The sequence below is a fragment of the Schistocerca nitens genome, chromosome 3 (assembly GCF_023898315.1).
Source record: "Schistocerca nitens isolate TAMUIC-IGC-003100 chromosome 3, iqSchNite1.1, whole genome shotgun sequence".
NCBI lineage: Eukaryota > Metazoa > Arthropoda > Insecta > Orthoptera > Acrididae > Schistocerca > Schistocerca nitens.
In genome coordinates, this window is record NC_064616.1 from 58,803,102 (window position 1) to 58,828,885 (window position 25,784).

The window sequence follows — 25,784 nt, forward strand, 5'->3', positions numbered from 1 at the left end:
TACGTCCGGAATATTTCACCCAAGAGGACGCCATCATCATTTAACCATACAGTAAAGCTGCATGCCCTCGGGACAAATTACGGCTGTACTTTCCCCTTGCTTTCAGCCGTTCACAATACCAGCACAGCAAGGCCGGTTTGGTTAGTGTTACAAGGCCAGTTCAGTCAATCGTCCAGACTGTTGCTCCTGCAACTACTGAAAAGGCTGCTGCCCCTCTTCAGGAACCACACGTTTGTCTGGCCTCTCAATAGATACCCCTCCGTTGTGGTTGCACCTACGGTACGGCTATCTGTACCGCTGAGGTACGCTAGCCTCCTCACCAACAGCAAGGTCTATGGTTCATGGGGCGGGTTGACTGGAATACTCTCTTTCAAGTTCTAAAGATGTCAGGGGTAAAATACAGGGAGCGAAAGGCTATTTACAATTTGTACAGAAACCAGGACTTGGAAGAGCAGTTGAACGAAATAGACAGTATCTTGAAAGAAGGATATAAGATGAACGTCAACAAAAGCAAAACGAGAATAATGGAATGTAGTCGAATTAAGTCAGGTGATGCTGAGGGAATTAGATTAGCAAATGAGACACTTAAAGTAGTAAAGGAGTTTTGCTATTTAGGCAGCAAAATAACTGATGATGGTCGAAGTAGAGAGGCTATAAAATGTAGACTGGCAATGGCAAGGAAATCGTTTCTGAAGAAGAGAAATTTGTTAACATCGAGTATAGATTTAAGTGGTAGGAAGCCGTTTCTGAAAGTATTTGTATGGAGTGTAGCCATGTATGGAAGTGAAACATCGACGATAAATAGTTTGGACATGAAGAGAATAGAAGCTTTCGAAATGCTACAGAAGAATGCTGAAGATTAGATGGGTATATCGCTTAAATAGTGAGGAGGTATTGAATAGAATAGGGGAGAAGATGAGTTTGTGGCACAACTTCACAAGAAGAAGGGACCGGTTGGTAGGACAAGTTCTGAGGCATCAAGGGATCACAAATTTAGCATTGGAGGGCAGCGTGGAGGGTAAAAATCGTAGAGGGAGACCAAGAGATTAATACACTAAGCAGATTCAGAAGGATGTAGGTTGCAGAAAGTACTGGGAGATGAAGAAGCTTGCACAGGATAGAGCAACATGGAGAGGTGCATGAAACCAGTCTCAGGACTGAAGACCACAACAATAACAATAAGATGCGTAGTCCTCAGTCACCTCAGTAGTGTATAATGCATGATAGGAGACACACTGTAATAAGAGGCGGAGGTGATATCCTCAACAAATTACCAGTTGAATTACATATTCCGGGATATAACTTCTGTGGACCGGGAACAAAGCTTGAGAAACGCTTGGCACGCGGCGATAAAGGTATTAACCTACTCGACGAAGCCTGCCTGGAGCACGACGTAGCCTAAGCCGCAAATAAAGATCTCCCAGCACGTCACGTCGCAGACAGAATTTTAGCTGATAGAGCCAAGGAAATGAGACGAAGAAAAGATATTGGTATAGGTCGACGTGTGGCTGCATTCGTTGTTAATAAAACCATGCGTGGTAAAATTAAGTTAAGTCAGGATTGAAGAATTTCAAACGAATTATGAAAGCAGTGCGGTCCGCTTTGCGGGAGGAGAAGAAGAAGTCAGGCTACCTGAAAAGCAGCATTCTCGCATCGGTGTGTGCCGCTAAGCACGCAATGATGAGTAAGAAGAACAACAAGAAGAAGGGTGCAATTAAACCACCTAGCGTTCTACCTTTGCCCAAGACATTAGGCGGAATTATTCCGTTCCTCGTTCCAGCCCTAGCGGCTCTATCAGCAGTAGGTTCACTCACAGCAAGGGCTGCGGCTGTAGCGAAAGCAGTCAAGAATGCTCAAAACGCCCAGGCGCAGACAGAGGGGGCAAGAATGCATAAGCGTGTCATGGAAGCTGCAGCCATTGGAAAGGGTCTATACTTGAAACCGTACAAGAAAGGACTTGGCCTCTTCGTAAATAAAAAAAAAAAAGCCCGTTAGCCATTCTACCTGATCGAGCGCTCACGAATAAAGATCTCCTTGAGGTTGTGAAAGAAAAACTCCACATTCCAGGATTCCGTGGCGTCTTTACGCGAGATACATTACCGAAGACAATGTGGCGAACTGATGAATGCGGAATTGTGAATTTAGATGCAGGCGGCCCAGAAACACATTGGGTCTCATATGTCAAGAAAAGTGCAAATACAGTTTATTTGGAGATTTACAACCACCTGAAGAATTGCAGCGATACTTCACGAGCAAAAGACGAGTCTTGTCAGCGATATCAGTGCTTTAACACATACTTGTGTCGACATCTACGCATCATGTTCCTCCTTACACCGTTGATGAAACAGCATCTAAAACCACAACAAAGATAAGTGCATGATCAACATCCAGGACGGCTGATGTATATAAGAACCATCATTGAACGTCGACACCATCAGTTGAGGTTTAGATGCGATGTCGTACCCTCTGACTTAAAAGAACGAGCGTCTGTATTACGTGCAAATTACTTTCCACCAATTGATTTAAGTTCTGGTGATTGGAGTATTGCGTTGATTGCTCTGGAGACGTATAACAGCATCCCAAATATCACACAGGCCAACAATAAACTGCATCTGGAAATTGACGATAAGAAGGAGATTTTAGAAATACGACCTGGTGCCTACGACATTGATGATTTAAACGAAGTCTTAAAACTCTCTGGAAAGGGAACTGAACTACGTGCAAACATCAATACGCTTAAATCTGAAATACGAACAGAGAAGGCGACGATTGACTTTAGGCAGAAAGGTTCAATAGATTCACTGCTAGGTTTTGCGAAATACCATGTTTTGGTGAAGGATTCCAGTAAATTCTACGCATCAGATCAGGCTGTGGACATACTACCAGTCATCACAATCCACGTTGCGTGTAATATAGCTACAAACTCATATCTCAACGATAAGTTGATTCACTCTATTTACGGATTCTTCCCAACAGTTGGAACCGGGTATAAGACAGTTCAGACCCCCACAAACGCAATATACCTCCCGGTGACAGTTCAGACATAGGATTACCTGAAGATACGTATTGTGGGTCAGAATAATCGACTTGTCGACTTTCGAGGTGAAGAAATCATTATACGTCTGCATCTAAGACAAGATGGGGGTAAGGTATAAAGCTAGTACGCAGAGCTCACCGTCAATCAGTGTGCCACAGAAGCGCAAGGTGAAAACACGCCTTAATTGCGAGTTCCTTATTTCAGTTGGTCTCAAGCCGCACGTGACGTCACTCAGCATAACGCAGTCAGTGGTGTATGGTGATCAAATTATACGTCATGAATTCCACTCACATATACCCTACGCATTAAGCACATTTAACAAAAATGATGAAATTAGGATTGTTATTCAACACCAGGACGCTTTAACACTCCCTTGCAAGAGCTTCTTACATCTGGACTGCACATTTAAGAAAACTGATGGCGCTGCGGTAACACTCTCGAAGCTGTCACGTAATGCTCATAATATTCCTGTTTCAAGAGATCCGTTATGAACTTAATGGAGTAGAAATTGACCCAACACGTGATGTCGAGCTAGCATCAGCCCTTGAGACGTATGTTTTAGCCTCAAACTCCGATCCGAACAGCTTGGAAAATGCAGGCTGGTTCATTGGCGAACCAGATGTTGGATACAGCCGATTTACTGCGTGCGTGCCTCTATAAATGCTTATGGGTTATTTTGAGGACATGCAACGAATTATTATGAACACCAAAGAGGAACTTATTTTGGTTTGGAGTGCAAGTGACTCCAATTCATACACTCAGACAGCGGCAGAGGACGTAGAAATCAATATTAATAGCATAGTATGGAAAATGTCCCACATCAGTGTTGCTGACGAAGAACACTTGAAATTTTTAAAAGTTCTGAATACAGGCACTTATCTGCCACTAACTGTGGTGTCACCGCCAGACACCACACTTGCTAGGTGGTAGCCTTTAAATCGGCCGCGGTCCGGTAGTATACGTGGGACCCGCGTGTCGCCACTGTCAGTCATTGCAGACCGAGCGCCGCCACACGGCAGGTCTAGAGAGACGTCCTAGCACTCGCCCAGTTGTACAGCCGACTTTGCTAGGAAAGGTTCACTGACAAATACGCTCTCATTTGCCGAGACGATAGTTAGCATAGCCTTCAGCTACGTCATTTGCTACGACCTAGCAAGGCGCCATTACCAGTTTATATTGAGATTACCATTCATGTATCAACAAGAGCGATGTTCTCCAATTATGGATTAAAGTTAAGTATTACATCAACTTCGTACTTTATTTGCAATTCTCAAGACATTGTCCTGTTCCAGACCTCACGCCAGTCCGCGTGAGCTTAAACGCGTGCCCTTCGGCTACCTCCGAGTGGCTTGGCTGTCTTGCCAAGTCACTACACTAACATTCCGGTCATGGGAGCTTTTTGAATACCCTGTCTTACCTAAAGCATCAACACATACATGGCTATTAAAACATCAGTTCAATTGTAAGCACCTCCATTCATCATACTTGCATTTCAAACTCAAAGGCGGGGGGATGTATCAAAAGACTCAAGTGAATTTGACCACTGCAAGTTAACTACGCCAGAGTCTACTTGAATTCGGAATACTACCAATACGAAAATTTACATCTACAGTGGGACAGCAATGTACACAGCCGAATTTGACATGTAGCCGCGCTGAATTAGCCGAGCGGTCTAGGGCACTGCAGTCATTGACTGTGCGGCTGGTCCCGGCGGAGGTTCGAGTCCTCCCTCGGGTATGGGTGTGTGTGTTTGTCCTTAGGATAATTTAGGTTAAGTAGTGTGTAAGTTTAGGGACTGATGACCTTAGCAGCTAAGTCCCACAAGATTTCACACATATTTGAACACTTTTTGACATGTATGCGAGATTCCGTGCATCTCACTATGAAGGACTTGAAAATGAAGGATGTCTACTCAGTCCACAGAATCTCAAGAAGTTGGCACCAATTATCGTGATTGATTGCTCAAATCAGAATGAGATAATTAAATCAGGACCGCTAGACGTACGGATTGAATTTGAATCTTCAACAAACTTCCCAGATCACACGGCTGCGTATGCTCTAGTTCTACATGATCGTATTCTTAATTACTGTCCACTCACAGTTGTTGTACAGCGAGTTGTGGTTCAAATGGTTCAAATGGCTCTGAGCACTATGGGACTCAACTGCTGTGGTCATTAGTCCCCTAGAACTTAGAACTAGTTAAACCTAACTAACCTAAGGACATCACAAACATCCATGCCCGAGGCAGGATTCGAACCTGCGACCGTAGCAGTCGCACGGTTCCGGACTGCGCGCCTAGAACCGCGAGACCACCACGGCTGGCTACAGCGAGTTGTATAAATTAATAGGTGCTCTGCTAGCTCCAGCACAGTTCATGATTTTACCCCAGGGTGTAAGGATCGTAGCTGACGTTCAAGGGTTCAACGAACGCAAGCGATTCATAATTAAAGAATGTGCAATAATAGCCTTCACACAGAGTGATGGAACAATAGCAACATTCGCAGCAAGCACCGCATCGCCGAAACCTTTCAAGGATGTGAAGTGCATTAGAACAAGGAGAAGCGCAAAGTGGCTAACACGTTTCTTTCAAGGACTCCACTGGAACGACCCTGGTATACCTTATAAAGAAATGATGACGTCATTTCGAATATTCGATCATGCTGAGACCATCATCTACGTCAAAGGCAAGGAGTAAATTGCATGGATGCAGCGAATCTCCAAGTTTATATCTATTCAGGACCCTGTAATCCTACGGGTGCCCTGCTGTCCATAAGCTCAAGCAGAAGATGTATGAAAATAGTCTTGTACCTGCTTATGAAAATGTAAAATTACTTTTAGGTTGGATAAATGAAAATAAATGAATTTTTAACTCTGATTTTGGGTGTTTTTCTTTCTATGTAGCTCCTACTTAGATAGCACGTAGCTTTGCCCAGATCCTTTGTTCAAGGAGAGATAATTTCAACCATGTTTGGAAGCGGACACGATCATGCGCCACCTGTTCCCAAAAACTTATGGGTGAAATCCTATGCAATGATTAAATATATTATGTTATCTTCCATCTTAAACTTGACATCGTTAATAGCACTCATCTTCGGCAAAACTAATAATGCAATAAAAGATAGGTTTTTTAAAAAAATTAGAACAACAAAGAGTTTTCTTTCTTGGTTTATTCAGTTCACACAAGTACAACATAGTTCTTGGGGTACAATGTAGTTTTTGAGGTACAAATTGGCTCTGATTTTCCAATGCAGAAATACTTTTAGCTTAAACACTACAACTGTAACACTGATTGGAATTTTTTTTATAAATCTACGCTAAGAACTAATGCGGAGATATTTTCTTTACTACTATAAAAAAATAAGAACAACAAAGAGTTTTCTTTCTTGGTTTATTCAGTTCACACAAATGCAACATAGTTCTTGGAGTACAATGTAGTTTTTGAGGTACAAATTGGCTCTGATTTTCCAATGCAGAAATTCTTTTAGCTTAGACACTACAACTGTAACACTGACTGGAATTTTTTTTATAAATCTACGCTAAAAACTAATGCGGAGATACTTTCTTTACTACTACAACTAAATTCCACAGCCCCAGTAGCATAGCTTTTACAACAATTCTGACGGACTGTGCACGCTTAGAATATACTCGTAATTTCAACAGTCGACAATAGCAACGGTTTTTAGAATAACAATTCTGAAGGACTGTGAGCTATATATACACTTCAAAACTATTCTGATTTGGATGGCTACTGATATTCTGTCTGTCACTCAATGAGAGTCCCCCACCCTTTCTCTCGCTAAAAGTGAGTAGTGTGTGTACGGGAGAGTTTCAACCCCGTCATCACAAATGACCCTTTTATCGTCACGAGGCGACACACCGATGTTAGACTGCAGTAGTCTGTCATACCATATGTGGTGGCTGCAGATCAGCACCACGAACACCGCTGCACAGGCACTGCAAATAGTCTGCGATAGAGAGGGCTCTTAATGCCATACAACGCACAACCTTAGCACGCCTCTGGGTGGCACCTTCCAATGTGTGATACGCATACATTTTTGAGCGTAGACCTACCAACTCCACAATCGGCAATCCATTCGCCTCGTTCTTCATAAGACCGATAACCCTCTTGTTCTGTGGAATAATACCATAAGGATTATTGGCCGTTTATGAGGATATGTCGAATTCATTACTGTGGCACCTCATTACTTCATATAGACTGCAGTTCTTCGTGAAATAGATGAAGCTAGCTGTATCCATATAAAGTAATTTAGGATGAGCAAAATGAGTTTTCGCAAACTCATAATGAAAGTGGTACACGAGGAGTTTGGATAGGTCTAGTATGCACATCCCCACAACGTAAACTCTACTGCAGTTTTCGCCGTCTCCACTGCAACAAAGCTCTCATCGAATATGGTGACCCGCTTAAAATTTGGTCTGGCAAAGCATTTTCTTACGCCATAATGCCTGTCCCATTCGGTTCAAATCAAAATTTCGCATCGTTCCCTCAAATTCTACATTGTTTTCCCGAAAACTGAATTATTCATGAACTTGTAAAAGTCTTTTTCAAAGTCACAGATTGCGGAAGCTGTCTGTCTCGTATTCAAGTCAATATACTTCTTCAACCAGAGGGGCTGCTTGAAGGAGATAGCCCAGGTGATTCTAACTAGATCCATACCCAAGGTGGGGCACTGCTGGCTGTTACGATAATGAATAATCTACCTCCACTTATCCACCAGCATTGTGATCAGTTTTGGCGTGGAGCCTGCTCGCAGAACTAGTTGCTATGGACACAGCGGCAAATCGGCGTGTGCATCGTGCAAACTAATAGGGTGTGTGAGTTATGCCTCTACCACATACCCTACATCAGAATCAGCTGCCATAAACCCCATGATTTTTCCACCTAATCCCTTGCATTTGTCTTCGGGCACCTGTGGAAACTCGCCAATCGGCAGTGATTGCTGCATGGCGTACCCGTATATGTTATTCACGTCGAGGTACATTATATAGCTCAGATCAAGGGATGCGTTGAACCTGTCACCCATCTGCGGGTTATTTGCCTTCGTGTGCCTGTGGACACATTGGCAAAGTCCCCCGTGGATCCCTCGCTCAAAGAAAAGAAGCATATCAGCATTGGTCAACAATTCAATGCTGCAGTTCGTTTTCGTGAGCATTACGTCCCAAGACAACCCAGGTGCTGTGTAATGAAAGCCGGGATCCAGAGACTATGTGGTCATGCATAGACTCCAGAATTTCTCGAAAACGTCCGCGAGCAAGCGCAGGTCTGTGTCCATGTAAAGCTGTGCGTATTCTCCTAAAGTGGAAATATTGAATTCCCGCCAGACATTCATGGCCTGCTCATACTATGCATCTGTTATGGCATCACCTATAAGGTTGCTGGAGAATGCAGTTATGTCGGGTAGCCTGGTTTCATCGAGTTTCGCCATACTATCTACATACTCATATGGGAAAACCCCTTTCCTAGTGACAAGTTGAAACTTTTCCTCGTCAGGAAATGTAGCTCGAGTGATATGCGTATCCCGCTGAGGTAGAGTTTCAACAAGTTTCTCGAGTGGCGCCTGCATAAAACGTGGCGTATGAAGGAAGCGGAGCGTAATTCTTGGCGTAATTCGTTTGGAGAAAGAAATATATTTCTCCAGGCTCCCAGGCGGGACATTGTCCTGATATTTCACCAAACCGAACTCAGCCAAGTGCTCAACTAGAAAGTGAGCGTCATACCCACTTAAATTGTTGAAGAAAACGGCTATGTGTATTGATAGCTGGACAACGAACTTCCCCATAAGATGACAGTGGTCCCTACGATGATTTTCCGCTTTTCTGTCTAATGGCAGCCCACAAATATGACAGTCACATTATTATACTAATCTTCATTCTCCTTCGATTTGGTCGTGGGTACGTTGCCGCTGTAAAGTTTATCAACCTCCTGTGAAAATTTTTCGAGCTCAGTGAGCAGCCAAACTGAAGAGGTGTCCTCGACTAAAGATTTGTAGTGGTTATATGACAATACAATTTGGTACGCTGCCGCGTATGGTACGTGTTTATCTTTAAAGGTGGTGTGTGAGGCTGTAGGGTCACCTTCACAGCGGGTCACAGTGGTGAGAAGGCATTCAGAGTCAGCGTACACTAGAAATGGGAATCGCTCATGGTGGTGAGCATTCTTGAACTTTATGAATTTGTTGTCCTCAGTAGGCATAATAACACGTACGTGTCCTTGGAAGCACAGTCTACTAGATGCGTCGCTAATAACCTGTCTGAGGAGAAATAATTCAGACACCTTAAGCAAATATGTTTTACATGACAATCTGTTGATAGTTGAGCAGAAAGGAGTCGGGACTGATCCAGATACAGTGATAATTATCACCTTCAGAGAAGAGCAGCATGTTTGCACGCAGCTCACGCTCACTGGCAAATTTTGAGAAATGGAAGGTGCAACTTAACCTTGCAGTACTGGTGGTGGTAAAACTCTACCTAAGGACGAAGATTACTGTCGCTTTGTCATGTCCTATCGCTCCTGCAAGCTACCGTCTGTAGTAAATGGTTTCTTAAATTCGTGTGGTCCACGAAATTACTGGCCCCTGAGAGTTATTGCTAGGTATTAATAATTTTTAGCGGAAGGTTTTCACCAAAACGTAAAAATTTGAATGCAAAGGGTAACGCAATATTTTTTTAACCACTACAGCAGGCACCCATACAGGGCTTAATAGGCAGTATATAGCTTATTTGCTTTTATAACTCAGGATTCGATTGTGCTACTGACTTTCACCTATTCTTTATGATGGAGGGAGCAAATAATCAGTCGAGGGTAGAGATTAATTGACATTTATTCAGTACCGATGGTATTTAAAAAACTAGTCGTGTTTCTGTTGCAACACACATCATCAGAACTAGTTTCTCTAGTTAACATGGTTCAGTTTCGCTACGTAATTATGGAATGGGACAGGGGAGCACAGACCTGGCTTCAATGTAATTTCATACAGACACGCAAGTATACCTAAACCCCTGCTTATTACATTCAATTGCTGTAGGTGACTCAGAACAAGTTCAGCAAAGACACTACAAACAAAATTAGGTCAGGGTGGAAGAGTATTTCGCAAGTCTTTATCAAATCAATGGACAATGAAATCTGATACTTTTCCTAGTGGCAAGACTTTAAACCATATATTTTACTTAACGCACAACATCGCCAACAAATCAGATTGTTACGGGGGAGCTCAAGAAACATCATCACTTCAATGCTACCCAACATACATGGCCAAGTTTCGGTAGCCAACAGAAAAATACGGACACACAAGATTATTCCTTCCCTGTCTTACACTCGCCCACTATCGTATGATCATTCATCGAGTACAATACATTTTCAGACCGAAACTACAATTTATCAGTGTGGCTGTTGCTTCAACCGACCACGTGGCGCGAAAGCAAGTTCACAAAGAAAACACATGGAAAATAAATATCGCCCAAAATATTACTGTAAAGGAAAGAGCAGATTAAAATACATTGAATGAGTGAATTTTCGTCAAGCACAGAGCAATAATATGACCGTGAGCTTAAGGCCCATGGTGCGTGGCCTGACGAAGGCACAAACGCAAAGTTCTACTGAATTTCGAATAAATTATGAAAAGAAATTGACTTATGGGGTTTAGTGGTAATCTCGCACCTGATTTCAACATCTGGACTTCATTACCGAGCAGGTTTTAGACAATCTAATACCTTTGTTAACATTACCATGTCCAGCGCCGTGACCCAGGAACAAATTCTCGACCAGACAACTCGCCTAACCGCTCTGCGTTCAAAAGGTTTTGGAAGGGATGGTTCGCCAACCTAACAGAGCCAATTCTCGGGCCTTCGCGATCTCTTTGACTTGACTTGCATACCATCTTTGCTAATCTTGTTCACGTTTAGGGCGTTGGTACTATCCTACCACAGAACGACTCTACACATGCAACGCTACGACCTCTGACCAGAGTTTTCTGCTACATCACATACTATCTCATTCATACAGTCCTAGGTCGCTTACGGGAAAGGATACAAGGAAACGTGTCACTCATGAAATAAAATGAATAATTAAATAAATAAACACCACTTGGTCCATTTGTAACACCATGGCTCTAATGCTCTACTGATTTATTTTACCTTTGTTTCATTTAATGTTACATCATTGAGCTTCGGTAAATGTGTTTGTTTGAATCGATAACATAAAATTGTATGCTCCTTTCTTTGTACAAACTTTGATATCATGATTTGATTGTATGCTGTGTAGCATATCTCTCGTCTAAATGCTTTGTCCCATTTGGAGGGAACAAAACTTACTATTTATAATTGTAATTTTGTGTGAATAATTTTTTGTAGACATGTTAATATGTGCAAATGTTCTGTGTTATTCAATGCGTTTGTTTGCTGTTATGTAAACTGCTGATCCTCACTTAGGAATCTTAGTAATTTTGTGTATAAGAGGTAGTGTGGTTCCCCTCGGGAACTGAACTGTGTAGCGCGCGCAAATTGTGGTTGGCCTAGGTAGGAAAGGTGGAACTGAGAGCAGTCGGGGACGAGCCAGCAGTCAGGACGAGCCACCAGTCGGGGACGAGCTACGAGTCCGTGCACTGCCATGTAAAAGATGCATATTGTGTTGATTCCGAGAGAGGCTTTTCCTGCTTTTTTCCAAGGCCTCGGATGGATGGATAAATAGCTGGAACTATTCTGGAATTTGTGTCTATCATCGCCACCAAGAAATGACAGAGTCCAGCAATTATGCCTGCAATTCCACCTACCAACATGCAGTCGCCACCAGATTGCGCAATCATTGCAACGTAATACTATAGTGATGTACAGTGAAGGATCAGCTTAATGGAGGTGTTATTGTGCTCAAATATAAGGTAATTTATATCTGAATTTATGTACCAACCTTGACTTTTCTCCTCATCATAACACCTCTCAGGTTCCTTTCCGTTTGAACTAAAGTAATCACCGAGTGTCCCTACTGAAAGAACTTTTATGACCAATGTTATGCTAATACATGCCTCTTGAACTTAGTAAAAAGAAAGTTAAAGTTAATGTGGCAAGAGAGTGGGTTAAAGTTAATGATGCTTGCTGAAAATAATTTTCTTATTAAAAATGCTTATTAATGTGTTGTTGCCAACTTCAAATTAAAAGTTCTTAAGACTCAGGCTTATAAAGTTTTGCTTAGTAAATGATCACATTACTGCCTGTTGTAAATCGCAGAAAGTGAGTCAGTATCTTACATAAATGTTAATTTTATGTCCCACGGTAGTAAAGGTGGAAAACTGCATAGTAGGAAATTATATGTTCATGATTACTAAGTGCTTGTCTCTCCTGTGTGCATATTAACAGTATAAAGACCACTCAGTTTGTGTAAGCCCTGAAAGTGATAGTGTTTTTCTGTACCTCTTATAATTTTGCAAATAGTTTGTGCTGCTCCAGTTGTTAGCTTCAATCTTAAAACATATGTGTGTCAGAGTTCATTGCACTCGCGTGTGGCCAAGTCTAGGTTGTGTTTGTCCGTTATAGTTACTTATACCTACTTTCTTAAACGAGAATGTTAATCATTCTCTTGCCTAGTTAGGCTGGCGACCGTTTTCTTTATATGTTAAACAGTGCAGATAGGCAAAAGTCTTGTTTGTTACTGTTCAAATATTTACGTAATTCTGACTTTCATTTCCGATAAACCACCTCCGTTAGGTACAACACGGTCAACTTAACAAAATTCCTCCCAGAGGGTAACACTGCTCTGCTGCTTTGTACCATAATTGTTTTTACTAGATAATTATATTGCAAAACCTGTTTCCGGCTTTAAGGTTAGGGTGTAGCGGTAGCAGACAGGGAGTGTTATACATTCTCTTTTGTTTGTCATACACGGAATTCGCTTCTACAGAGTCAAAACACTCTGGCTATAGTTCTCCTGTACCGAAATTTATTGGAAAAAATATGGAACGGAACGACAAGTTCCATTTCAAGAGGAGTGACAACGACATGCTTGTCTTGCTCATCTTACTAGCTTTTCTTCTCCAGTTCGTAAACATGAACCGATATACTGGTATTCTGTACCTCAAGGTCCGCCCCCGGTAGCTGAGTGGTCAGTGCGACAGAATGTCAGTGCTAAGGGCCCGCGTTCGATTCCCGGCTGGGTGGGAGATTTTCTCCGCTCAGAGAGTGGGTGTTGTGTTGTCCTAATCATGCTCAGTTCATCCCCATCGACACGCAAGTCGCCAAAGTAGCGTCAAACCGAAAGACTTGCACCAGGCGAATGGTCTACCCGACGGTAGGCCCTAGTCACACATTTTTTTGTGCCTCAAATTTAGGTACGTCCTGGATCTTGCTGGGGGACTCTACACCATCACAGTTATAAAACCCACGAATATTATCACCTACATGGTATGTACTCGAACACTCAGGGTGATCTCTGTACTGTCTGGCATCAGGTTCCCCTAAATGGCAGGCAGCACTGCATAACAGACACGCTATGAGGGAAACAAACCAACAGCCAAACAGGCGAAGACATCAGGTAAACACGCTTAAGATTCCAGTCTATTAATAGGAACCTTTCCTTGCAGAGGTCGCCGCGACGTATCCGGCAACGGATTCCTACGCCGGGTTTCTATTGGCTCCAGCTCACTATATAGGCCCGGCCGGTCGAAGGCAGACCAGTCTTCGTCCGCTGCTAATGGCAATCGCTATAGCAGAGTCTCCGAGAAGATATCACCGAAGCCGCTGTACTGCACCGCAGATCGAATTATCAGCCGACCGAGAGGAACCACATCTCCGGCTAGATCGACGGACGTCTATATCTATTGTACAGCCAGCTATTGCATTGTACAAGAGGTTACGTTCGATAAACTGTTGGAGAATAGAACATTCTCTGTAATTGTACTTTCTTTGGCAAGCCAGGATTGGCCATGCTAAACGAGCCTGATCATTTCTATTTTCGTCATTAATGCATGCCCTCTTGTTAGCTATATCTTTAGGGACTTGATATAGCTGGACTCTCCATTTACCAGATCGTAGACATACGTATGGATGTCCAGATGTAGTATTCGGCTAAAAGCTTTGGCTCAGCCTCTCACTTCCATTTCGGAAAAACGGCCCAATATAGCACTCAAGGTGGATTTAGGAAGCCACTCGGCGATTGATGCGGTCCGCGTTATCACGCCATTTTCTCCCAAAGATAGTGAAGATTTTGTCTCTTCAACAGCTGACTCAACTTTGGGAGAGTGCAACAATTCCACACTGCATTTAATGGCGGGATACCGCGGATCATTGACTACCTTGAGGAGCTCCATTTAAACAACAGAAAGGCACGCCCTTAGAAAACCAACAGGGTCGCGTTACCCTTCTGCAGGGTTCTCGATCCTGGTGAATGAGATTCGCTCCTCAAAAGCGTCTGCAATCACCGAGTAGTCTAACTGTGGTACGGTATCAGTGAGCTGATGCCCTTCACTAAAAGGACGGGGGAGGGAACTGCCACTAGCCGTGGGTTGACTGTGATTACTACTAACACGATATTGAGCAGGCGGTGCGGTCTGCTATACCTGGTCGGTGGGCGGAGCCAGGGGTGAGGCGGCGGTGTCAGGCCAGTGGGACAATCAGCGCTCGGAGCGTAGTGTGTAACGCTGGCCCGGAACTGCAGATTAGCCAGTCCGCTGCCGCGTAGGCAGTCGTGCGGTGGCGCTGCCCGCCACCGCCACCCCCAACTCCACGGGCGACCGAGGACGGGGCGGAAGGGTAGTGGGGGCCTCGCGACGGCTGGCTCGATGACGCGCAGGTCCGGGCGGCCGATATAGCTTTGCTGTGATGGGCGCAACGCATGGCTCAGCTCGTCGTGCTGGGGTGTTAATAACAGTGGGCCGCGCCGACACGCGCGACGGGCATCTGAGGCTTCACCTCTTCGAAAAAAAAAAAAGGAAAAGATAATAAGCATAGCGTTATAGAGCATGTGTAAATAGATTAATATAGAAGTATGATTGATAATATGAATATTAAATTTATAACAATAGTCACCTTGTTCGTTCGCGGAACACGGTCAATCACAGCAGCCATCCCCTCGTCAGGGACATCGAGGTCGAATTCTTCATCTGTAGCAAACTGATGCATGCCGCAGAATCTGTGCATTTAATTCGTCAAGCCGATCCAAATGACCTGTAGCAAAAAAGTTAGAAGTAGAGAAAATGTTTGAACACAAAAAAATGTAATTACATATCGATGGAATCGAACCTTACGCAGGAGAGATGGCTCGTCCCCCTGGCGAAGAAGAAGACCATTGTGTAAATTACGCGGTGTACCGCACCCGATTCATCTACAACAACAATGAAGTGTACGTTATTTTACGGTAGTACGGCACACTCGGTAGTACGGCACACTCGAGATATTAGGAAAACAGAAGAGAAATTTCATACTCAAGTTTTTGAGGTGAAGGGTGAAAGGGTACAGTACCGCCCGACATTGGAAATAGGTACGAAATACTTCATTATTTTTGTCAGAACAACATATTTTTTTTGTAAAGTAACTCAATTTCAATTAATACAGCGAAGCCGGATACCATTGTGGGAAATAATGACAATTTATTTATTTAATTGATCACATGTGCACTCCCACAAAGTAAATCCCTACATCCAGTTTGGTGAGATCTGTGAAATGAATGAATGTATGGTCGTCTGCTAACCGCAGATAGTGAATGTGGATATATGATCATCTTTGAGTCGATCCTTTGGCCACCTTTGGTGGGACCAAAGAGATGAAAGGTACCAGAGCTTTGAGCGCCTGAAATGTGGTTGACCAATACGGTAGCAAGGTGCTTCCCCCACCTCGACAGAGATGGGAGACGACCTGGAGAACGGCCATGATTCAGCACTCTGCCGCTGGATCTTCTGCCGTTAAGACCTATTTTTGTTGTGCTCCGTAATGACGAAAGAGTGGAGGCATGGTATGCATGTGGAATATTTAAGAGTAGTTTGAATTAATAATTTCTCTATCTCAGGAACTTTTGTGGGGAGAATTAAATGTCAGGCAGGTAATATTAAGGGGATTGTAGTAATCTTCGGAAGTGACCAACGGTCACAATGAAACCACGTGTAGCTATAAGTTGAGATACTTCCGTGTGCTTAAGTTAAGCCGAATTACTAGCGTGTGTACAATAAGTTGAAATATTTAAGAAATAGCGTGTGTATCATAAGTTGAAATATTTAAGAAATTACGTGTGCAGGACTTGAAATTAGAGACGAGTACTTCCACGTGGTGAGTACTGTGTGAGTCTCAATCTGTGTATGAGACAAAGGACAAAGAGAAGTACTCGTCCATGGTATCAGTTGAGGACTCGCGTGTGTGCTTAATATTAAACTGCATGATATGATTCCGTGTGACGCTAGATTTAAACTCTGAGAGAGAATCAAGGTGAGTCGGCCGTCTATCCAGCAACGCCACTTGGCTTGCATTGCACAGGAAGACGTGCATTTATCTCCAGAGTTCACAGTAGGAAAGTAGAATTACAAAGTGGGGCAGTGTCGTGTGAAACTGGGATCAATATTAATTGAAGTGGGAAAGCTGAAAGTGATAATGTTGTAACCATTCTTTGTGTAGTATTTCATATTGTTGTGTGGTGTATGTCATGTAATTTGGGTATGTGTGGTTTGCATGGGGGAGTAGCAAGGTAGTTTCAAAAGATTTGTGGGTTATGCTTGTTCCTTCTGTATCGCTCGATCTGGAGGAAAGTTTCGTGATGATGATTGTGAGAGTCGAAGTGTGAGGTATAATAAAAGATCCACCAGCCTATCCAGAAAGTGCACTGTAGAGTTAAATAAATTACGAGACCATAATATAGAGATTCACTAATGTAAAGCCGTGCCCACTGGGCGGAATTTCTCATGTGATATTGTTGTAGGTTATAGAATTTGTGTGTTTAGGAATAAATAAGATAGTGAAAAGAAAAATATTGGTGGACTTTTACTGCGATTTGTATGTTGTCATAATGTCCCAAATTTATAATGTGTGCGGCATTCATATTCAGTGCGGTGGACACGTGCTGACAAAAGCCGTTAAATAAACGACAAAAAGTAAATGTGGTACTGCCAGTGCGTAGTGTACAGTCAGAGTTCTGTAAATCACTGATAGTCAGATGTGCGTTTCCGTTGCGTATTATTCATACAGGAGGATAATTTGTAACTAAATAGTAAGATACGAGAGTTCACGTTACTCGATAAATTAAGAAAGAATCCACTCGCTTGGCGGACCACTCATCTTGCAGGCCTGACTGCTTGATGCCACAGTATGAGTAAGGCATGTGGGTGCCTCTCAAGGGGTTGGATTCCCCCTTCCCAGCGCATCGTCCAGCGCGTTCAACACTTCATCGAAGAATGCTGAAATGATGAGAAAAAACAAATTAAATTTCACGCATGAACAGAGCAGTTCTGTATTTCAAATAGGGCTTCAAATGCTAAATAACACTGATACGAAAGTATTAACTTACGTGGGACCTTGCTCAAGTGAGGGCGCTTCCCTTCACCGGTAAAGTTGGCTGAAGATCGCTTCATGATGGTCGAGATACGCAGGCTGACAGACAGACTGTATCAGAATGAGGGTGAACAAATGAATGCTGGGATTTAAATAGGATCCCGAGCGTCCTCCTACGTCACCAAGATGCTAGCTAATGGGCGTTGAGCTTCTTGGGGTGAACCCACTAGCACACCTGGCGACTAGAAGCCTGAACTTGCCAGAAGCATGCAATACCTCGAAGAGACCTGAGTGTCTGATAATTTATGGATTTAAAGGGAAAGAATTCATGCTACTAGGAATACATGCTGGGTGATATTGAATTCAGCCTCTGCACCTGGAGTCATTACGTGTTTTACGATCTCAGCTGAGGAGAATGAAATCAGATATATTCTGGATAAAGAAGGGAGGTATTTTTATTGCATCTCGCTCAAAATCTGCGATTTTCGATGGTGAATGTTGTATACGGGAAACTCTATGTTGCTGGTATTAAAAGTAGTGTTTGTTACATTTCGCTTAGCTTCGTAAAAGCTAATGAAAATGATTTAGAAAGTCTTCAGATAAAAAGGGGAATTTTAGTATTTAGGAATGTTGTCTAGCGGAAAAGATGAAATTATAAAATTAGCGCTATCGACGGCTTATATGAGCGATGAAAGTTTAGTAAATTATCCTAACGTGATGATGGAAAATTTTTACATAGAAAAATGTATAATGTTATATATATTTCTTTACTGCTCTTTAGTAGATGTCTTGTTAAGTCTGGAAATGTTGTTAAGCGTAACGATTGAAGAACTTTGTCTTCAGATGATAAAATGGACAATTTTAGTATTTAGGAAAGGTGTACAGTGTAAAACATGAAATTTGAAAGCAAATTAGCACTATCGACGGTTTATATGAGCGCTGAAGGTTTAGTAAACTATTCTAACGTGATGATGGAAATTTTTTTTACGTAGAAATGTAAAGTGTTATATGTTTCGAACTCTTTAGAGCTGGAGTACGTGTTTAACAGATGTTTGGAAATGTTTCTCAGAGGTGAATATCATGTTAATTGATACGTGCAATGGAATAATAAATCAATGGAAAGAACTAACCCCCACTGTAAATTATTATTATTCTGCCACGCATTTTCTTCAAATTCAAATGTGTGTGAAATCTTATGGGACTTAACTGCTAAGGTCATCCGTCCCTAAGCTTACACACTTCTTAACCTATATTATCGTAAGGACAAACACACACACCCATGCCCGAAGGAGGACTCGAACATCCGCCGGGAGCAGCCGCACAGTCCATGACCGCATTTTCTACAGCATAGTTATAACTTTTGTACTGAAGTGTTATATGTTTCAAACTCTTTAGAGCTGGAGTACGTGTTTTAATAGTCTTTCAATGCTTGAAAATGTTTTCTCGATATTATGAAACGCATCGATTGAAGGAGCTGTTAAGAACACCTGCGTGGTTCCTATTCTGGGGGCGTCCGGCTGGCGCCGCGGCATATGAAAGTTCTGCCGGACTTCGGCAGGCGCAGGTGTGTCCGGCTAGCAGGCGTGAGTGTTCTCAGAGAAAGCGAGAATGTTTGTGTCTGGCAAACGTCAGCAGGTCTGAAAGTAGGCTATTCGGTTGTCGTTCTTATTATTAATGGATATCAACGCGCTTGGTCGCCCGGGATGGGAGCGCGACACACATACAGCCAGACGACTACATGACCTATCGCGAAGCACTGTAGCGGAGAACTAGGTGAGTTCTTCGGTGGGAGCCAGTTGCCTCTTGTGTGATAGGTGTTTGCATGCGTTGTGCGAAGAATTTATTTGCAGGGCTGTACTCATCCTATTCATATGTTCAAGCATTAATTCTCAGATGAATGAGTGAATGTAATACATCTATTAAAACACGGACAATCGATATCTCAGCCTACTGTGGTGGTAACATGAAACTAATGCTGTAGATAGATAATAAATTTATACAAATTTAAACAAATTATATTCAAATTGAAAGGCATCATGAGCAGCCTCTAGTGGGGGCAGCACCATATTAACTCCGCTCAGCTGCAGGAGCAAGCTCTTAGAGCAAAATTCGCGCACTTTTTCCAAGAGGATTGTGGTACTGCTTCTAATTGCGTAAATAAAGACTTTCGTCCAGAGCTGAATGAGTGCATGTGATACAGCTATTAAAACACCGACAACCGATATGTCAGCCCCTTGTGGCGGTAACACGACACTAATGCTTTAAGTACATAATAAATTTAAACAAATTTAAAGAAATTTAAACAAATTTAAAGAAATTTATACAAATTTAAACAAATTTATACAAATTTAAACAAATTTATAAAAATTGTATTCGAATTGAACGACATGATGCGCAGGCCCTAGTGGAGGCAACACAATACTAATTCCCGTCAGCTGCAGAAGTAAGCTCTTAGAGCGAAATTCACGCCCATTTTCCAAGAGGATGGCGAACACACTTGATGGTGATACTGCTTGTAATTGTTTCAATAAAGACTTATGTCCAGTTCGTAGGTTAGTAGAGATAGCCCAAGTGCCCTTTCATTTGCGTGATTTTCTTAGGTTAGTGGAGGTAGCCCTTTCTTTCCCGTCCACTTCTTAGGTTAGTAGAAGTAGTCCAATTGAGCTATCTTCTCACCAAAAGCCACCATCTGGAATGACGTCAATAGCGTCATCAGCTGACGTCATGGCCGCCCTCTTGGATAATGGTACTTGGGGTGATGCCCTCCCTGGGGTGACACCGCCCCTGGGGTGAAGCCACCCTTCCGCCATCTTGGATAACGGCACTTTGGGGTGACATATAGGATGTCCCACTACTTTCAGGGCCCATTTTCTGGCAACCGGCAGCGGCTGCTCTCCCTCGCACTTTGTCGAAAGCGTCAGCTAACAGTTATCGCTTTGGGCAGTATAAATGTTTTACTTTTGTTGAGTTATGCTCCACAGAAGTCTACAATTTGCATTTCACATTCGATAGCAAGGGAGGCAGAAACCCTTTTAATATGATGAGTATTGTATTACATTAATATCCGAGACATGAATAGGGCTCAAAATTAATTTTATAATTTTCGATCCACTCGGAACACATCACTACGTTGTATACCGTTATTATTAATACTTTATATCTAATTTCTTCTCCTTTTGGATGCGATTCTTCATGCAAGATTCTCATCAACAATTCGTATATTTTCGTCAAGTCACAGTAAATGTGATTTGTTGTCTTTTTCTCTCGTTGTTCGATTTCTTACAGGAAATGAGTGCAATAAACTATGAATATCATGAAATGCATGCTCTGTATCAACGCAGTCACACTGCACATTTTGAGCTCCATATATGGATGCACAGAGAACTTAACGGTAATCAAAAGTGAGATTCAAGTTATTTAATTAAATTAAAACCAACAAAATTGCCCACTTTTAAGCCACCCAGAGTGTAAGGAAGTTGCTAATGCCGATGTCAACAATCGTCTACACAGGTATCTAATTGCTGTTACACAGATTTAACACATATGGACCACAATGGCTCAAAATGGTTCAAATGGCTACAAGCACTATGTATGGGACTTAAAATCTGAGGTCATCAGTCCCCTAGACTTAGAACTACTTAAACACACATCCATGCCCGAGGCAGGATTCGAACCTGCGAGCGTAGCAGCCACGCGGTTCCGGACTGAAGCGCCTAGAACCGCTCGACCACAGCGGCCGGCAACCACAATGGCTTCATAACTAATCCCCTGACTTATGGGTCCCACATGACGAACGAAACTCAAATTTGTATCATTGATGGTCGAGACGAAGCTCTTCAGAAACTTTTCTGTAGTGAAAAAACTTGGTATTCACGTAGCAGACATCTAAGACCATCAACGCAGTGTCCTGAGTCGACATGTGAGGAGAGTAACGTGTAAAGGTTTTTTTAGATTGTGTTACAAATTTCTTCTAGCAATTTGTGGCTCTATTAAATGAAACGAAAAATATGAACCTAGAATGCACTGGTCAGTGCCGCGATTAGAACTGGAGCTAGAAACTACTGGGAGCTAGCAGCTGAGCCTCATAACGCAACAATAAATAATGGAACAGTTGTTACTTATGTGAAGTATGACAGATCTGGAGTCCAAAAATTAAATTTTCTGTCTCACTGTTCATAGAACTATGTAGCATAAGTCATCGAAGTGGAAAGGGAATGATAAGTGAATTAAGCGGAACAATTCAGGACCACATGCTGAAATAAATGCACTATCACAGGCCTGCCAAGTATTTGGAGAGATGTTACCAATTCTTAGCTGTACCTGAGGAAGCTGTGTAACGAAACGCTTCTCGTTCGCGTCTTATATGGGCTCTCAGAAGAGATACTATCTCCAGTGTCCTTGAGATATGTATGTATGTTTGAAGGAACAGACACTGCTGTGATCTACACTATATGAGATAAAGCAAATGTGTTCGTAGTTGCGAATACGATGAGACCCAACGTTGGAATCAAACCTCAATATGTCACCTGTTCTCGCACAATCTGTGTAATTTCCGCAAAGGAAGAGACATACTATTGCCACAGCCTTTGCTTAGGTATGTGAATATTTCTTGCAGTGTCTGTGTTTAAGGATCTATTATGCAATGTCTTTCAGACTTGCATACATGTACGCGCAATGCTAAAAGCAGGGACACGCCACTGAGTTGCGAATTTCTTTCAAACTACGTAGGCGCACATATTGAAAAACTTCTCAAAGAGCTGGGTCGGAAGTAGTTACAATATGTCGACAATCGAGATTGAAATTCTGCAGAATTTGAAAGTATTGAGTAACAGTCTGATAGCATGAGCCCTGAGAAGAATAAAAAGCTGTATCGGTACTGACCGGTAACCAAGACAATAAGTCAGCATTCGACTGTTGCACAGTGGGCCTGTAAAACAAGGCATATTGATAATTAGACAATAACAGAGCTCAATATTGCTGTTCTACGCTACTGTGGTGGGACAGGTTTTAATGGATTAAACAAAGTCGTTAAGGGCTGATGATCTGTAATTAAATACAAGTTCCAATAATACAAATATTTGTGGAACTTGGTAACACCATAGATAATGGCGAGCAACTCTTTTTCGAGTTAACTGTACTGGCACTGCAATTTGTTGAAAGTTTTCAAGGTAAAAGCAATGGGCCTCTCAGATGAACGAATTCTATGGGAAAGCATAGCTCAGATCCCATAAAAAGAAGCGTCTATAGGTAAGACAACCAGCTTAGCTGGATCAAAATGACTGAGAAAGCGACCGCTAAACAATACGTCATTTAAACGCTGAAATATGTCCTGAGATTCTTGGGATCACACAAAAGGAACACCTTTTTGGAGCAACCATTTCACCGGAGCAGTAATTTTTGCAGTGTTTGCAATAAACTTAACGAAATATGTTAATTTCCCCTTGACTGCCTGTAGCTCCTTCACGTTATGAGGCAGTGACAAATCTAATCGCAGACAATTGTGAATGAGCAGGATTAATAACTTGTGCATTTATGTCATATCCTTATTACGCAGTTTCTTTGTGGAAGCAGATGCGTTTTTTCTATTTCCATGATAAGCCAGACGCAGCGATCAAATTAAACAAGCATTCTACATTTACCGATTGCTCAGCATGTGTATGACCTGTCACAACAATATCATCCATATAGTTTGTACATGAAGGGACTTTGGATGTTATTTCTTCCCGGAATCGCTGAAAAATAGTAGAAGCCCTTCTAACTGGTAGTCTTTGAAACTGGAACAGTCCCAGGTGAGTTGGAGCTCCAACATTGGACGAGTTATGGAGCCCTTAGGCAGATAGCGTTCAGGACTGCAAAGTAAGCCAATGTGCACTTCGTATGTCTGTCGGGGGACCTCATCCGAGATGTGGAGGCAGCCTTGGCTACGGCTATCGAGCAGTTGTTTGCAGGTTGTGGCTCTGATCGGTAATAACGTCGCCTGTCGTATGGGTTATCAGGCCATCCACAGATCATACAAGCGGCTGGAGGAGGAGATGGTGGTGGTGTTGGTGGTAATGACTGCTGGCCTTGAGCGTGGGCTGCAAACGAAGCTCGCAGTTTCTAGCATTGTTCTCCTTTGGCTTGGGGCTGAGTGGAGAGTCGAAACCAAAGGCTATGTCGGCTCTGTGACGGTCTCGGCTGCAGATTTCTAGACCTGCGTTATCTTGTGGGGATCTGTAGGACTGCCCTCGATAGATCACTGCACTGAACTGCAAAAAGGGAGCAGCTACTCGGGTAGCAGAGTACTTGTGGAGTGCACATGAGTGTTTTTTGGCTATACAGTAGTTTGAGATGCTCTGATGAACGCTCGCTGGTCGATATGCAGCAAAGGAAGCCAGACGGCATTCAGAATAAAGACACTTTGACTGTCAAAATTTTATCAGTAAACTGTCGAAGTATTCGTAATAAAGTTTCCAAATCTACTGCCCCCCCAGAAAAGTTCTTAGGACCGAGAGCTGGCTAAAACCCATGGTGAAAGCTCTGAGATATTTCGCGAGTCGTATAATATACAGGGTGGTCCATTGATAGTGACCCGGCCTAATATCTCAGCATCAAACGAAAAATCTATAAAGAACAAAACTCGACTAACCGAAAGGGGGAAACCAGACGGAGCTATGGTTGGCCCGCTAGATGGCGCTGCGATAGGTCAAACGGATATCAACAACGTTTTTTTAAATAGGAACCCCCATTTTTATTACATATTCGTGTAGTACGTAAAGAAATATGAATGTTTTAGTTGGACCACTTCTTTCGCTTTGTGATACATTGCGCTGTAATATTCACAAACGTATAAGTACGTGGTATCACGTAACATTCCGCCAGTGCGGACTGTATTTGCTTCCTAATACATTACCCGTGTTAAAATGGACCGTTTACCAATTGCGGAATAGGTCGATATCGTGTTGATGTATGGCTATTGTGATCAAAATGCCCAACAAGCGTGTGCTATGTATGCTTCTCGGAATCCTGGACGACATCATTCACGTGTCCGGACCGTTCGCCGGATAGTTAGGCCTACGTTATTTAAGGAACTGGCTCTGAGCACTATGGGACTTAACATCTGCGGTCATCAGCCCCTAGAACTTGGAACTACTTAAACCTAACTAACCTAAGGACACCACACACATCCATACCCGAGGCAGGATTCGAACCTGCGACCGTACCGGTCGCACGGTTCCAGACTGTAGCGCCCAGAACCGCTCGGCCACTCTGGCCGGCTTATTTAAGGAAACAGGAAGTGTTCAGCCACATGTGAAACGACAGCCACGACCTGCAACAAATGATGATGCCTAAGTAGGTGTTTTAGCTGCTGTCGCGGCTAATCCGCACATCAGTAGCAGACAAATTGCGTGAGAATAGGGACTCTCAAAAACGTCGGTGTTGAGAATGAATGCTACATCAACATCGATTTCACCCGTACCTTATTCTAGGCACCAGGAATTGCATGGCGACGACTCAGAACGTCGTGTACAGTTCTGCCAGTGGGCACAAGAGAAATTACGGGACGATGACAGATTTTTTGCATGCGTTACATTTAGCGACGAAGCGTCATTCACCTACAGCCGTAACGTAAACCGCCATAATATGCACTATTGGGCAACGGAAAATCCACGATGGCTGCGACAAGTGAAACATCAGCGACCTTGGCGGGTTAATGTATGGGAGGAAGGATAATTGGCCGCCATTTTATTGATACCAGTCTAAATGGTGCAATGTATGCTGATATCCTACGTAATGTTCTACCGATGTTAGTACGAGATGTTTCACTGCATGACAGAATGGCGATGTACTTCCAACACGATGGATGTCCGGCGCATAGCTCACGTGTGGTTAAAGCGGTATTGAATAGCATATTTCATGACATCATGACATGTGGATTGGTCGTCGAAGCACCATACCATGGTCCGCACGTTCACCGGATCCGACGTCCCCGGATTTCTTTCTGTGGGGAAAGTTAAAGGATATTTGCTGTCGTGATCCACCGACAAAGCTTGACAACATGCGTCAGCGCATTGTCAATGCATGTGCGAACATTACGGAAGGCGAACTACCCGCTGCTGAGACGAATGTCGTTTCACGTATTGCCAAATGCATTGAGGCTGACGGACACCATTTTGAGCATTTATTGCATTAATGTGGTATTTACAAGTAATCACGCTTTAACAGCATGCGTTCTCAGAAATAATAAGTACACAAAGGTACATGTATCACATCGGAACAACCGAAATAAAAT